The sequence below is a fragment of the Siniperca chuatsi genome, linkage group LG22 (assembly GCF_020085105.1).
Source record: "Siniperca chuatsi isolate FFG_IHB_CAS linkage group LG22, ASM2008510v1, whole genome shotgun sequence".
NCBI classification, from domain to species: domain Eukaryota; kingdom Metazoa; phylum Chordata; class Actinopteri; order Centrarchiformes; family Sinipercidae; genus Siniperca; species Siniperca chuatsi.
The window spans coordinates 22,880,730-22,897,213 of NC_058063.1; the positions used below are offsets into that span (position 1 = coordinate 22,880,730).

At 41.2% G+C, this 16,484-nt stretch overlaps 1 pseudogene; it reads right to left on the minus strand.

The window, feature by feature from the left end:
- Positions 1–10,385: 10,385 nt before the first annotated feature.
- On the minus strand, positions 10,386–15,890 carry LOC122870708 (annotated as a pseudogene).
- Positions 15,891–16,484: the final 594 nt, after the last annotated feature.

Consider the following 16,484-nt stretch of genomic DNA (forward strand, 5'->3'; position numbering starts at 1 on the left):
GAGGGGAAATGTCAACAACCAACAACTCATAAAGGGCCTCAAGCCAAAAAGGTCAGAAACCTCTGATGTAATCTTTAACAATATGTTGTATTTTATAAATAGAGAAAGGGGAGAGAGAGAGAGGGGATGACATGCAGCAAAGGGCCGCAGGCTGGATTCAAACCTGTGCCGCTGAGGTAAGGACAGTTATCTAGTTTTAACTACTTTATTCACAGTTAGCTAGTTTGAACTACTTTATACACAGTTAGCTAGTTTTAACTACTTTATAGACGGTTAGCTAGTTTGAACTACTTTATATACTTTATGCACAGCTAATTTTAACTACTTTATACACTGTTAGCTAGTTTGAACTACTTTATATACAGTTAGCTAGTTTGAACTGCTTTATTTACAGTTAGCTAGTTTAAACTACTTTATACACAGTTAGCTAGTTTTAATTACTTTATACACTGTTAGCTAGTTTTAACTACTTTATACACAGTTAGCTAGTTCTAACTGCTTTATATACAGTTAACTAGTTTTAACTAATTTACATACACTTAGCTAGTTTAGTCCAGTGGTTTTCAACCTAGGGGTCGGGCCCCTCCAAAGGGTCACCTGACAAATCTGAGGGGTCATGAGATGATTAATGACCCCTTCTCAAATCTTTTTTGTGAATCATTTGAGCTCTTTGAGCCTCAAACAGTTATTTAAATAAAACCATGTGAGATGTTTAGAGGGGATATGTCAACAACCAACAACTCATAAAGGGCCTCAAGCCAAAAAGGTCGGAAAACTCTGATGTAATCTTTAACAATATGTTGTATTTTATAAATAGAGAAAGGGGAGAGAGAGAGAGGGGATGACATGCAGCAAAGGGCAGCAGGCTGGATTCAAACCTGTGCCGCTGAGGTAAGGACAGTTATCTAGTTTGAACTACTTTATACATAGTTAGCTAGTTTTAACTACTTTATATACAGTTAGCTAGTTTGAACTACTTTATATACTGTTAGCTAGTTTTAACTGCTTTATTTACTGTTAGCTAGTTTTAACTACTTTATGCACAGTTAGCTAGTTTGAGCTACTTTATATACAGTTAGCTAGTTTGAACTACTTCATCGACTCTATACACAATTATCTAGTTTTAACTACTTTATACACTGTTAGCTTGTTTTAACTACTTCATCTACTTTATACACAGTTAGCTAGTTTGAACTACTTAATCTACTTTATATACAGTTAGCTAGTTTGAACTACTTTATACACAGTTAGCTAGTTTTAACTACTTAATCTATGTCAGCGCGTTCGTTTATTTGCAAAAGAAAAGTCTGGAGTGAAGCTATTCCTTAATTTGGCATTTATTAAAGAATTGGAGGATCAAAAGCATCTTGTACAAGGATCTTTTCTATTCAGAAAACCACAGTCAGCAAGCTGTTAATCTGTAGCCATCATCCTAAAAAGGAATGCTCTTCTTAACATTACACAGAGTTTTAAATGAAAAGGTACAACTATCTGATAGGTTTCTACAGAGGTGGGGAGGAGCTGTGGTTTAGACTTAGCTCTCCCTTTGGTGGTGCACAGGCTGGTCCCAGCCTCTTGGCACACGAGTCCACCCTTCGTGTGGAGACAGCGCCCTAGTGGAGGAATCCTACACTTCCTCTGTTTGTAAGTTGCTAAAGTCTCTGCTTCGTTCCCCAAAACTGATACTTAGCTAGTTTTAACTACTTTATACACAGTTAGTTAGTTTGAAATACTTTATATGCATTTAGCTAGTTTGAACTACTTCATCTACTTCATGCTAGTTTTATCCACTTTACATATGGTTAGTCAGTATTGTCACCTTTGAAGTTGTCATGGCTAATTATCCATTATTATGCTAACATTTTAAGATGTTAGCAAACAGTTGCTTTTTTACACATCCAGCCGTGACGGAGCAACATTATCATTTATTTGGAGTCGAGTTTGTGTCACCTAATGAATGTCAGTCCAATATTCTCTCTGTTAGCTCTGTGTTTGATCTCTAGCATCTCCTGAGGGAAATATTTGGCTCTTTAGCTGCTAAATGCTCCACTATGTTCACCAGCTGGTCTCTGACTGAGTCTGTCTTCTGTTTGTTGTTGAGCAGCTAGTGTACAGTGGCTTTTACAGCTTTTTCTCTGAAAACGACGTTACAAGAGCGGTGAGAGGGAACCAGAATAGTAAAGTTGCAGCCGGACAGATAAACAACAAGCTGAAAGTCACTATAAAGCTCCGTAAAGCTGAGCGGAGCTGCAGATTCAACTGATAATTCTCTGTAGGTTCATCACTACCAGAGACACCTTTCACATTACACATTCATCATTTGATCCATTATTATAAAAATCTTGATTAGAGCAGCTTTAAATGTTTTTACCTTAATCATTAGTGACAATTACTAAATAATGTCCTCAAATTACTTACATTTATCCCTAAAAGACCCTTGTAGATGTTGGGGATTTTTTTTTGTAATGTATTGATTCACAGTAATATTTTGAAGTTGAATCAATATAATTCCAGTCATCCGACTAAATAGATTTTTATGCTAAGGCAAACCATTTGAGCAGAATTTATGCAAACTTATGACTGTGTTTTTTATTCCAGTGATTTAATGAAAGCCAAAAAATTCAAATTCAGATGTTTTACATTTGATACAAAATATGAAGAATGAGCCAAAAGCCACATCTTAATATTTTCCCCACTGATTTGTATTTGCTGTGATTCAAACATTTCTGACAGCTCTGCTAGCACATCCACAGGCATACTCACCCCTGACACGCAAAACCTGAGGGAAGAATATAAGGGAAAGGGGAAAGGGAGAGCACAAGAGGTCAAAGGTCAAAGGCAAAAAGGACAGGAAGACTGGGGAAAGATGGAGAAAGTGAAAGTCACAGTGGCAATTATCTAGTGTATCAGAGACACTGTTTCTGGGCAGATGTGTAGCTGTTGAATGTTTTAAATGGCAGTGTATAGCAATGTGAGCATCACAAATTAAATTCCACCCACCTTCATTGTATTGGGGTGGAGGCAGAAATCTCCCAGACAGACAAAACTAAAACTATACTGACACCACTAGATGGTACAGAGTAAATACTGTGTCCTCCTCATGTTGGTGTGTTAAGTACAGAGCTGGAGTCAGGACGTTGCTAGCCTAGCTTAGCATAAAGTCTGGAAGCAGGAGGAAACAGCTATAATAACAATAATAATAATAAAACTTTATTTGTACAGCAGTTAGCAAAACAAAGTACAAAGTGCTTCACAACAAGAGAAATAAAATACCACAGTGAATGACAAAATATAAAGAAATAAAACACATAAAATACACAAAAGCAATAAAATAAACAGTAAAATAAACAGCCAGTTTAGGTAAAATCAGGATCTGCTTTCAGATAAAAATGTGTTTTGAGACGAGACTTAAACAAAGACACTGACTCAGACAACCTAATTTCTTCGGCAAGTTGTTCCAGAGCCTCGAGGCCCTGATAGCAAAAGCTCTGTCCCCCTTAGTTTTCATCCTGGAGTCAGGAACAGACAGGAGACCCCTGCCCGAAGATCTCAAACTACGTGAAGGTTCATAAGGGATTACAAGGTCTAAAATATAATCTGGGGCCAGGCCATGAAGAGCCTTAAAAGTAATCAACAAGATCTTAAAATCAATCCTGAAACCAACAGGGAGCCAGTGTAAAGAGGCTAAAACAGGTGTTATGTGGTCATACTTCTTGGTCCTGGTTAACAGCCTAGCAGCAGAGTTCTGTACAGTCTGCAGTCGTGTCAAAGTTTTTTGATTAAGACAAGTGAACTGGCTGTTACAATAATCAAGGCGTGAGGAGATAAAAGCATGTACAACAGTTTCTGCATCACTAAGATTTAAAATAGATTGTATTTTTTGCGATGTTTCTGAGGTGATAGAAACATGATTGGATAAGCTTAGTGATATGTTGCTCAAAACATAAATTGCTATCAAACAGGACACCAAGATTTCTTGCAACAGGCTTGATATGTTGTGACACTAGTTACCAGTGGATGGCAGTATTTGTTTAGTGATGTGTTGGGGCCCAATAACAAGGATAACCTACCTACCAAAACCTCAAACGCCCACTGATGAACATGTTGCATCTCCAGGAAGCCTGACCATCTAATATCAGTTATTTTTCCATTTTGTTAAATAGTGAGCTTTAGAGATGTTGATAGCTGTATTTTTGAACTTCGGACAGGCTAGCTGTTACCCACTGCTTCCAGTCTTCCAGTCTACTAAGCTACGCTAACCGCCCACGGGCTGCAGCTTCATGTTTAATGCACAAACATGAGAGTGGTATCAATCTCAACATCTAACTCTCGGCAAGAAAGAGATGAAGTGCATTTCCCAAGATGTTCCTTTGAAGCTAGAGTGCGGGACTTTTTCACATACAGTGGGTACTCATTAACGTACACTCAGCACCCCATCTTGACAGAAAAAAACAGAAATGTAGACATTTTTAGCAAATTTATTAAAAAAGAAAAACTGAAATATCACATGGTCATAAGTATTCAGACCCTTTGCTGTGACACTCATATTTAACTCACATGCTGTCCATTTCTTCTGATCCTCCTTCATTGGAGTCCAGCTGTGTTTAATTAAACTGATTGGACTTGATTAGGAAAGGCACACACCTGTCTATATAAGACCGTACAGCTCACAGTGCATGTCAGAGCAAATGAGAATCATGAGGTCGAAGGAACTGCCCAAGGAGCTCAGAGACAGAATTGTGGCAAGGCACGGATCTGGCCAGGGTTACAAAAGAATTTCTGCAGCACTCAAGGTTCCTGAGAGCACAGTGGCCTCCATAATCCTTAAATGGAAGAAGTTTGGGACGACCAGAACTCTTCCTAGACCTGGCCGTCCAGCCAAACTGAGCAATCGTGGGAGAAGAGCCTTGGTGAGAGAGGTAAAGAAGAACCCAAAGATCACTGTGGCTGAGCTCCAGAGATGCAGTAGGGAGATGGGACAAAGTTCCAGAAAGTAAACTATCACTGCAGCCCTCCACCAGTCTGGACTTTACGGCAGAGTGGCCCGACGGAAGCCTCTCCTCGGTGCAAGACATATGAAAGCCCGCATAGAGTTTGCCAAAAAACACATGAAGGACTCCCAGACTATGAGAAATAAGATCCTCTGGTCTGATGAGACCAAGATGGAACATTTTGGCATTAATTCTAAGCGGTATGTGTGGAGAAATCCAGGCACTGCTCATCACCTCCCCAATACAATCCCAACAGTGAAACATGGTGGTGGCAGCATCATGCTATGGGGGTGTTTTTCAGCTGCAGGGACAGGACGACTGGTTGCAATTGAAGGAAAGATGAATGCGGCCAAGTACAGAGATATCCTGGAAGAAAACCTCTTCCAGAGTGCTCAGGACCTGAGATTGGGCCGAAGGTTCACCTTCCAACAAGACAGTGACCCTAAGCACACAGCTAAAATAACAAAGGAGTGGCTTCGGACCAACTCTGTGACCATTCTTGACTGGCCCAGCCAGAGCCCTGACCTAAACCCAATTGAGCATCTCTGGAGAGACCTGAAAATGGCTGTCCACCAACGTTCACCATCCAACCTGACGGAACTGGAAAGGATCTGCAAGGAAGAATGGCAGAGGATCCCCAAACTGTACTAGCTCAAAAGGGTGCTTCTACTCAATACTGAGCAAAGGGTCTGAATACTTATGACCATGTGATATTTCAGTTTTTCTTTTTTAATAAATTTGCATAAATTTCATTTCTGTTTTTTTCTGTCAAGATGGGGTGCTGAGTGTACATTAATGAGAAATAAAATGAACTTTTTTGATTTTAGCAAATGGCTGCAATGAAACAGAGTGAAAAATTTAAAGGGGTCTGAATACTTTCCGTACCCACTGTAAATGAACGTCTGTTACATTCAAGCCCTTGTTGCCAAACGTGTTCACACAATGCTGATGAAGCCCATCACTGCCAGGTAAATCTCTCTCTTTGCATTATACCGGAGTTTTTAAATCTGGTGTCTGTGGTGACATTTCCGCGCTGGCAGTAGTGATGTGTTTTATGTCAACCAGCGGTGATTGGTTTACCAGAGATGAAGGGGGAGCAACCATAGAGACGGAGTAGGCTACAGAAACTACGAGTATGGCGGAGTATGGACGTCATAAGCGCAGGTCGACAGTGTTTGTGCAATTACTCTCACTGCCAGAAGAGGGAGACAAAAGTTCCACACTGCAGCTTTAAGGTGCGTTCAAAAACACAGCCTCCTAATTCATCTCAATGAGACCACTCTGATGGCACTGCCACACTGCAATGCAACGTCACCCAGCAAAAACACTGCCTTTGCCAATCAAATACATGCAACTGCACATTTTGATCGATTACTTTGTATCGTAGATGGAAGGTAAAAAATAGTTGCTGTGATAACTTTTCCAGTTGTAAAACCCTGTGGCTTCCTCCCACAGTCCAAAGACATGCAGGTTAATTTGCGACTCTAAATTGCCCGTCGGTGTGAGTAGAGTGCAAATGGTTGTCCGTCTCTATGTGTCAGCCCTGTGATTGACTGGCAACCCGTCCAGGTGTACCCCGCCTCTCGCCCAATGTCCAGATGGATAGAATAATGCGCAGTATTTTGAGATATTAAAGTTTTGATGATTTTTTTTATTCCATTGGAGTGCACCTAAAAGTATCAATATCTCAAATACTACACATGCTACAGAAATCATACTTCATACACAGTTTCCCCTGAGCATGTGCTCGACATACTGAAGTATGGTAACAATAACGCCAACATGTGGCCAGATAAAAAACACTTTGAGGTTTTGGCTAATAACTCTACTTTGCCACTGAACATGTGCTAAACATGCTCCACCATGTGACCAGTTATGAAGCACTGCCATATCTTCAATGCATCATCCAATTACAAGCAAATGTGGGTAGCATATTCACGCACCCAATGCTTTTCATGGTCTTTCACCTGTAGGTGGTGCTACAGTAAAAAACAACTTTAAATGACTGTTAGCAATGACCTATCAGCACAGAATTTTATATGTGCAACAGTGCACCTTGAAATAAATGTTTGAATTATTTAAAAATAAAATTAAATAAAATGTATGTTGGTAACATGTTATAGCATACAGTTAACAGTAGATTCACAATAAGTTGTGACAAGTAAATATAAGAAGCTGTAATGTCCTCAAGAAGTGGCCTAAATTTTCAGAAAAAAATAAAGACATCAAATGAAACAAACTCATAGTTTTGATTTTCCCACAAACCTTTTTATTTTTATTTTTTGGTTGCTAACAATAGTAACATAATAAAGATGAAACAGCACAAGTCATATCTCAGTGTCATGACGGCAACAGTTTTGGCTCAATTGACATTTATTTCAAAGAGTTCTTCTGTAAGGGTTTTATTTATTTTATGTATTTTTGTTGGCCAGTTAAATTTGAGGTGTAATCACATCATGCTGAATTATAAAATAAGATATTTTGTGTTTATGATTCAAAATGTTAAAACGTTTTTTTAAACCAATGTTTCCTTCCAAAGGTTCCGCATTTTAAAAAACAATTCAGATGTAGTTTTAGTTTAGTTTTAGTTGTTGTCCTGAGTTGCAGCTTATAAAACCCGTCAGTCACTTTGAGAGTGACAGCAGGATCCAATCTGGTGTTTAGATTGTTGGTGCAGTGAGGCTACACAGCTTTGACTGAACTGGAATCTGTAAATAATCAACGTGTTGATGCTGTGTTTGCACTGAATTCACTGTTTCCTCAGAGTGGACATCTGCACCTTATTGTGGCAAAGCTTCTCTTATCAACCATGGATCAAACTGATGTGATGAACTGATATCATGCTACAGACACAAGCTGACAAAAACTGCTGTCTCCAAAAATAATGAAAAAGTAAATATAAAGGGCCTTAAAGTTATACTGTGGTGTCCACATGGCTGCTCCAAAATACTCATCTTATTCCTCTCACCGACTCTAATATGCAGACGACACTTAATCATTAATAATCATTAGTAATCCCTAATAATATCTGATTATTGTTATTTGTTGGAGTGTAGATATACTTTAGAACAAATAACATGTTTATAATTAATCCCAAGATTCCCCACACACACTTCCCGTCACCTTATAGTTTTGATAGTGTTTTTATAGTTTCATATTTCAGCAAAAAAAAAAGGTTAAATCTTAATGTTTTCTAGTTGCAGAAAATCTGCTGTAAATTGTCATTTTGGGGCTGAATAATGGAAACAGGCCTGTGTGTGATGGTGGAGGGACTGTATGAAGGTGGTGCAGCACGGCTTCACAGCAGCGAGAACTGAGCTAACCCTTTAAGGAGACGTCGTTCTAAAACCAAAGGATTCACACACCCAGGCTCTGGATCAGGACGAAGCAAAAGTCAGGAATCATTGTGAAGGTCGACAGCCTGTCAGTCAGTCCGAGTCACCGTGGAAACAACCTGAGAAGACAACCAGACCAAACTGTGATTGATGTCTTTTCTCCAACCCTGCATCCTGACTGAAACCACCAGGTTTGACTCTTGAACTCTCTTCATTCTTGTTGTTTGTGATGAGTCTGAAACCTGAGCAGAAAAACCCTCCTGTCCCCACTCGTCATGTTTCTTTCCTTCTCGCTTTCTTTGATCCTTCTTCAACTGATCTGAAAGCATGAGCATCACTGAGTACAACATTTACATGTTCAGGATGTTTCCCACCACTAGAGAGCGCCACCTACCTGCCTACTGCTGAGCCACCACAGCAGCTGGATAAAGAGGAAGCTGTTGAACTGTGTGTTTGTTGTCTGACTGTTGGTTTGGGGGACGTAGAAAGAGACGGATCATGTAGTTCTGTCTCTGACTGAAGCCCCTCTGAGGCTCTTTGTGCTCATCATTGTACTCTCATACAGCAGTGGTAACAACTGATGATGATGGCGGTCCTGTCTGACTGTGTGGGTGTCTCCACCTGTGGTTTTGGTTCATATATGTGCAGCTACATGCAAAAGAGCTGGGTGAAGGTGGAATATAGATCGGAGGGTGTGATTAATAAATGTGCTCTCAACCAGTCACATCACTGGTCTCATCGCACTGAAACAGCTGAGCCAATCACAGTGAGGCATGCCAACCACAGCTCAACAAAAGAATAGGCCTCTCCAGGAAATCATATTGTTGTCTGGATGGTGCCGAGCAGCACGACGTGAGCACAAGGCACCAAATTAGTATTATGGAAATAGAAAATAGAAATAAACAATGAAAAAATAGTTTGGTGAAGCTGTTTATAAGATCGCATTGATCTGTTGACATTTCAGTCTTAATTCTACTCTCTCATGTTGTAAATGCTCACATCACATCTTAAAATGTGACACAGCAGCGTTTGCTTCGTAATGCATTTCAAGAATAAAACATAAGCCGCTGAAAAAACTGCAAAGAAAGTTGGAAAGGAGGTCATGGTGACGCACAGGAACGAGCTTCAGTAATCCGATGTCGGCCTCATAAACAGGCAGAATACAGAGGTATAACCGACCGTCTGATGTGTGTCAAAGCGTTATTCTGTAGCAGCCTGGTGTCGATTTCAGGAAATGAAGACAAACACAGTGGACGGCAGAGCTGTGTCTTACCTAATTAGTCCACGCCATGGTGATGAAGGCTGGGGCTTCATTTTCATATTTCACCCTGGCAGATCTGCGTCTGCGATCAGCTCTGTTACAACTCTGGAAGTTAAAGACAGAGAGAGATGAAGACCAACACTGATCCATTCATCCTGGACTGATGCTGCTGATAGCAAATATTATCACTATCTTTCAATTTCACCATTTACATGTTTAATAAGAACTGGAACAATTTCAAATTCAAAACAAATTTCTTATTTCACTAAGAAACTATTTAGAAATGTATTGTAATATAAGTCCAAATACACACAGTGACAGACAGACATTCGGATTGGCTGAAGCGGCTGTGAGAGAATAACTAAATCTTGTCTTTAAATATTTGGACTTTGTACAAGGACTAAATGTATTATGTTGCAGCAGCGCCACCTGAAGGTGAAAAGCCATCAAATGTTACAGCAGAGTGTTCAAGAGTGATGCAGTTTATGTCAAACAGGTCATGACTAGAAGAGTGAACAGACAGACAGTAAACAGAAGGTCTTTGGTGGAGGTGATGGAAGCTCAGCAGCAGTCTGACACGTCTGTCAACTGTCGTTCTCACTGCATTTTTAAGGATTTTTGGGGCATTTTATGCATTAATTCTAACGAGGATAATAGAGAGGGGACAGGAAATGAGGAAAGAGAGAAGGGGGATGACGTGGAACAAATGTCCTCAGCTGGAATCGACCCGGGGACATTGTGATCACATAATATGGGATGTGTGTTGGGCTGTTTTACAGTGTCGAGCAGCTGGTTTCTTTACTGTGTGTGTGGTGTGTTTGGGTGCGAGGCGGCGTGCCGGGCACAGCTCTTGTTCTGTCTGACACACAGGTTGAGTTTGCAGTGCAGGTAGATGTCACCAGAGCTCCTGGGAACGAGAACATGTTGAAGGAGAAGTAGTTGGACGTTCCCAGTCCGTTTCCCTCCACCTTCACCGTCTGGTCAGCGGGGTTCGCACAGCTGCTCACAAACAGGAGAACACACATCACATCAGAGCACGCTTTGTTTCCAGGAAGCAAAACGAATTTCATTTGGAACAGCAGCGAGCGTCTACCGCCTCTGTGTGCCTCTCACCCGTTCGTGATCAGGTCGTATCTCAGACTCCCATTGGGCGATGCCTGATTGGTCGCCCAGCAGGAGTCGGTCACCACGGCGACCAAGCCGGCATCCAGCCCGTCAGTCTTCAGCTCCACCCAGATCTTCTGGTCCAGCTGGACTTCAGTGCTCAACTCCACAGCTTGTGTGAGGCCGGCGTCGGTGTAGGCCTTCATGCTCAAAGTGTAATTCCAAGCTCCAGATACGATCTGCTGGATCACAGAGCTGCAGAGCGCACACACACACACACACACACACACACACACACACTGTCTTATACTCACGAACCTCCTAACAACGGGTTTCACAACACAAAGTAATTCAAACTAAAGTTACCAGCCACCACTCACCTGTCTTTGATTTTGAAGGCCACAGTCTTGATGTCTGGCTGAGTGTAGAAGCAGGAGAAGTCGATGTAGAATTGGTTGTGGCGGACGATGTTGTCAGAGGAGCTGTTCTGGGTCGTGATGGTGTTCTTGTAGATTAGTTGGTTGTTTTCGGCCTGCAGGGTCACAGGGATTCAGGTGTTGTTACGGCACAAGTTCCTCACGAGTTTATCAAGACTGTTTACATTACAACCTTAAAATGTGACATTCTTTTATAGGTGTTGACTGGCTAGAATAAGCTTCACAGATGACCAACATTACTAGAAAATAAGGAGGTCAGAGCTGAAGCCTAAGCCACAGGAAGATCCCGGACTAGAGAAGAGCAGGAGAAGCTCCGCAGAGTGCTGGAAGAGATTTGGCTGCTTGTTGAGAGGAGAGAACCCACCGTGGCCACCGTCCCACAGGTGTTGCTGCTGTCGAAGTTGAAGGTCAACATGTGGGTCAGCTCGTTCATCTGACCCGTGCAGGTCTGGTTATTGAGGTGTAAGGACGAGAAGTCGATGCCTTTTTCCTCCAGGAGACAACCGACCAGAGTAACTGAACCAGAGTTCTTCCCGCAGACCGTCTGCTCACCTAAACATCCAGATGAGGGAAATCAATACTTTGACACAACACTGACCATGTTACAGAGGAACACACATGATGACAAACATTCAGTCAAACTGAGTGCTGAAAGTCAATCACGTGACCTCGTGTCACAACTGTCGTACCGAAAGTGCCTGTCAGTCTGTACGGGGAGGCAAAAATGGCCCGACACAAGCAGCCGTGTTCACCACCGACCGTCTTCTCAGCACAGAACTCGTGAGCACTGCAGATCCTGTCCTGACAGAAGACCTGAGGGGGGGCTGAGGGACAGAGGCAGACAGACATGTGGAGAATATTAATAACAAACATTAATAAAATTGCACTAAACAAGACTGAATTCTTTAAAGAAAATTGTGGAGTTCACCAGCGTTGCTGTTGATCTCCACTGTTCCGTGTAGACATTGATCATTTTTTATACTAACTCTGTCTCAAACACACGAGGACTGCAAGGACATTGAAATACAGTCTCCACAACTTTAACTCTAACTTTTCATGTCAGACATTTGTTTTCTTTCTCCTTTATTTTCATATACTGCAATACACAGACTTTACTATTTAAATATTAATTCAAAGAGAATGAGTTTGTTACATTTATTTTAAGGTTAATTCTGTTAATGTTTATGCTTGGGCAACATGTTTTATCATCAAAAAGAAAAGAGAGAAGTCTTACAGCATCCGGCCTTTGACCTCCAGTCCGCCAGTTTGTCGTTGCTGCGCAGGCTGCAGACTCTGGCGTAGGCCTCCAGGAACTGACAGTTGAGACCGTCCACTGCAGGATAATTGCACAAAGTTTCAGTGCAGGCAGTTATGTAGGGCTTTGGGTCGGTGTGGCTGTGACAGGTGGTGAAGGGCGCCTCCTTCAGGAGATTACAGCTGTTCCACAGATAGAAAGAGACAGAATGGGAGATAGAAGGATGAAGTCCAGTCAGTGTCGTGTTACTTTCTACAATTGGGAGTAAACCTAAACACAGGACAGCCGTCCAAGTTTCATGTCACACAGATTTCTGTTCACACAAAATGTGATCAACTAACATGTCACTACCACAGACATGAAAGTATAACACAGAGAGACGTTTCCTGTTGCATGGATTCATCTGCTCACCGTTCAGTCGTCGTGTTGCAGTTGATCGTACTGTCAGCAGTGTCAGTGTACTGCATCGTACAGCTAGGGGGCGACACACAACACAGGGTCAGGACTGTTCCCCTGCTCTGACTTGTTCATACAAACACAAAGACACTTTTTGAGTAATATGGGCTCAAGCAAAGATACATGTAGGCTTTGTATCTTCGGTTCAGTCCACAAGTCAAAAGGCTGGGGAACCTTTCTTCTTTCTCAACAGGCGCCCAAAACAATTTAAAGTAGTGGAAATGTCAAACAAAAGATAAACAGTGACAAGATTTTTTACATGACTCAATTTCAAAAACAAACTATATAGCACATTTGAACCTTTCATCAACAGTATTCAGTGGGTTGTGATCTTACTTGCTGGCACTGTACTGAGGGAGCCTCGCTTCACTCAAAGAACTGCTGGAGTTGCCACACAAACCCTGCAGAGATGGATCTTTTCCAGCAGGTCCTGGACAGGTTCAGGACAGAATGTGAGTCAGATCAGTATCAAACTGGACGAACACAGCAGCTTACTAAAGGACAGCAGAGTTTACATTCCTGACACCCCAAATGAGAGCTGGGTGTGACAATTGCTCTCATTTTAGTTCCTGTACCTGTGAAGTGGATCTGGGCGTGTTGCCATCAAAGAAGACAGCAGTATTGAAGCCTGAGATCAACAACTTGGCAGTGACTCCAGTTTGATCCTTAGAGAGCTCCACTCCGTGAACTAGCTGAGCCGAGCTGTTGAGGGTCAGCACGCTGTTGTCCACCTACATCACAGCAGAGAGACAGAGTGGAGGAAACACTGATTCAAACATCACAAACAGGCTGTTTTTATAGCAACAACATCTGTCACTGAGAAGAAAGATGAGAGCTGACACACCAAAGGACTTTGGATCAAACTCCACACTGACGCATGACTGTGGCTGTAGGTAGCTTACCCGAACTCTCCCGCCTTGTTCCAGCTGAATGTGAACACCCGTCTTGTTCAGTCGCAGTGTCACACTGTCCAAAAAGCTCACATCTTTACGACGGCGTTCCTGGAAGTTCGCCAGCACGTTTAAGTCTGGGACTGAAGAACCCGACATCAGAGAGTACGCACACCGATCGTCGACAGAGTTAACTTGGCCGAGAAAGTCGATGACAGTGGGGCCGGTCACAGTGCAGATGCGGTCAAGAATGCAGCTGATGGAGGCGAAGAGAGACAGAAACAACATCATCATCATCAACAGCTGCATCATCACGAGCTGCTGTTGAGGGCTGCAGCCACAAGGGGGCCCTCCAACAAACTATTTACAGGAGGGAAGTCTTCTGTTCATATTTAAGACGTATTTTAGGCATTTCTCTACATAATATTTGATTGTAACGTTTCCACACACCTGGCTCACATATCAACCAACAGCAGTGACTTGAAGGACTCAGCACTAAAATCAACATTTGTTACAGTATTACAGGGAAATGTCTTACTGTTGTTATGGAACCTTTTCCAGCATGTCACTGGTGTAATGCGCTACCATTTTAATTCAGTAACCACGTTACAGTTTGTGACCCAGTGAAACCTGTGCTGTGTCAGAACCTCGTCCTGATACAGATAAAGTGTCAGCTGCTTTTAAATTGACTGGCAGCCTATTAGCATTTTTCTATTTTAGCTATAGTCTGCTTTAATTGCAAAGTGCAGTGATCACTAAATTTCGGGAGCTATCCTGAGCGCTCTCTTTCTTCCCCACCCACAGTAGCGGGAACTTCCTGCCAATAGCTTCTTTGTCTAATCATTGTCTTCACCTGTTTGCTAACACACAGCCTACCGCACACACACCCCCTGTTGGTGTTTGTATATCTTATTTGTTTGTTGTTTTCTGCACCGTAGTTTGACGGTCACCAAGTGACTTAGTTAGATGGCCATGTTGGCTGGAGGGTTTTTTGTTTTGCCAAGAGAATAAAACTCCTGAAATGTTCCTTCTTACAGAGAGAACAGGCTGTCCACGTCCAGCTCTCGGTGACTGAATCTCTGTGGTTTAGTTCACGTCTACATGAATGTTCTTACTTTTATCTAACAGATCTCAGACTCACTGTTTACTCATCTCTTTGCTCCTATCAGAGCTGCATTTGAGCGGTGTTAAGTTACTGCTGATGCGAACCCAACATCTGCTGCTTCACATTAAAAGCTTTCTACTGAAGAATCTGCAAAGAGAGCGTTCCTCTTTTTTTAAACAAAAAACAAAAAAAACATGACACAGAAGCTAGGAGAGGTGTGGTATGTGTTAGGTATGTGTCATTATTTCATTATTACATTATTATTATTACTATTGTCATTTTATCATTATTATTATTATTATTACTGTTATTATTATTGATATTACTGTTGCCGTCATCACAAAATATTATTATCATTATTATTATACATGCTATTACTATTTAAATACTTCTACTATTACCCGTTATTAATTGTCATTTCTGCTTATTTTTTCATTGCTGTTTTATTGTTGTTTTGTGTTTTGGTGTTGTTTTGTGTTCACCCTATGTTGTATGTTTTGCACTCCTAATAAAAATAAATAAAAAATAAATAAAAAAAAAAAAAGAGAGCATTCCTCTCAGTGAAATCTCCCTAAACACATAAAGTTTAAAAAGTCCTCATCAAGTCCCTATATCATCACAGCTCTTTCTTCTAAATATGAAGGACACATATTTACATGTTGTTGCCGCACACACGCCATGGGGGGCGACAGCCAGTGGACGTGGAGACTGCAGTCTCACTACAGACAAGACTGGAGCAGGTTTCTGGGTCTGAGCTCATCACTGCACCAGGTTTATACAGAACACCTGAGAGGTGACAGAAGGTTTACATCAGGTTAAAAAGTTCACTTAGTAGTTTACAGACTGTAAGAAAAAAACAAAACATCAATATTATAATATTTCATTTTGTTTTACCTGAGTGTCTGCATCCGCTGATGTCTAAGAACATACGACGTCCTATAACATACAGTGTAGAGACTGTTTCACCGTTGACCACAACATCAAACACCTAGACAGAATCAAACACAACCAATGTTAGTATCACAGAGCAGAGACAACTGAATTCATACATATTAAGATAAAAACACAGAACTTTGTGTAGAGCTTTGATTTGATTATAGCATCTAATGATTCTCTCATCATACATTTTTGTGGAGATTTAAGACAATCCTGATGAAAATCTGTGCAGTGTGTATGTGTTGCCTTCAACTCGTTCATGTCAGTTTGGGAGAATGAGGGGGCATAACAGCATTTCATTGCTGCCAGCGTCTTTCTTTATACCACCACTAGGAGTCATCATATATATATGTATATATATATATATATATATATATATGTATATATATATACACACATATATATATATATATACTGTATACACACACACACACACACACACACACACACAAATACATACATAACAACCAGAGCTGCTTGTGTCCTGTAATCAGCGTAAAATGTGTCTGTAAAGAGTCAACAGAGAGACAGACACTTTCGCTTGTGTCCCATAATCAGTGAGTAACAGGTTTCAATCTGTTTCAAAGAGTCAACAGAGGAGATACAGACACTATTAGACTGAAGTTTCCTCCTCCAAAAGCTTTTAGAAAAGTTTTTGATGTGATATAACCTAAAATTTTTGTTTTGTTGAGTGTCCAAACAGTTTATTTAATC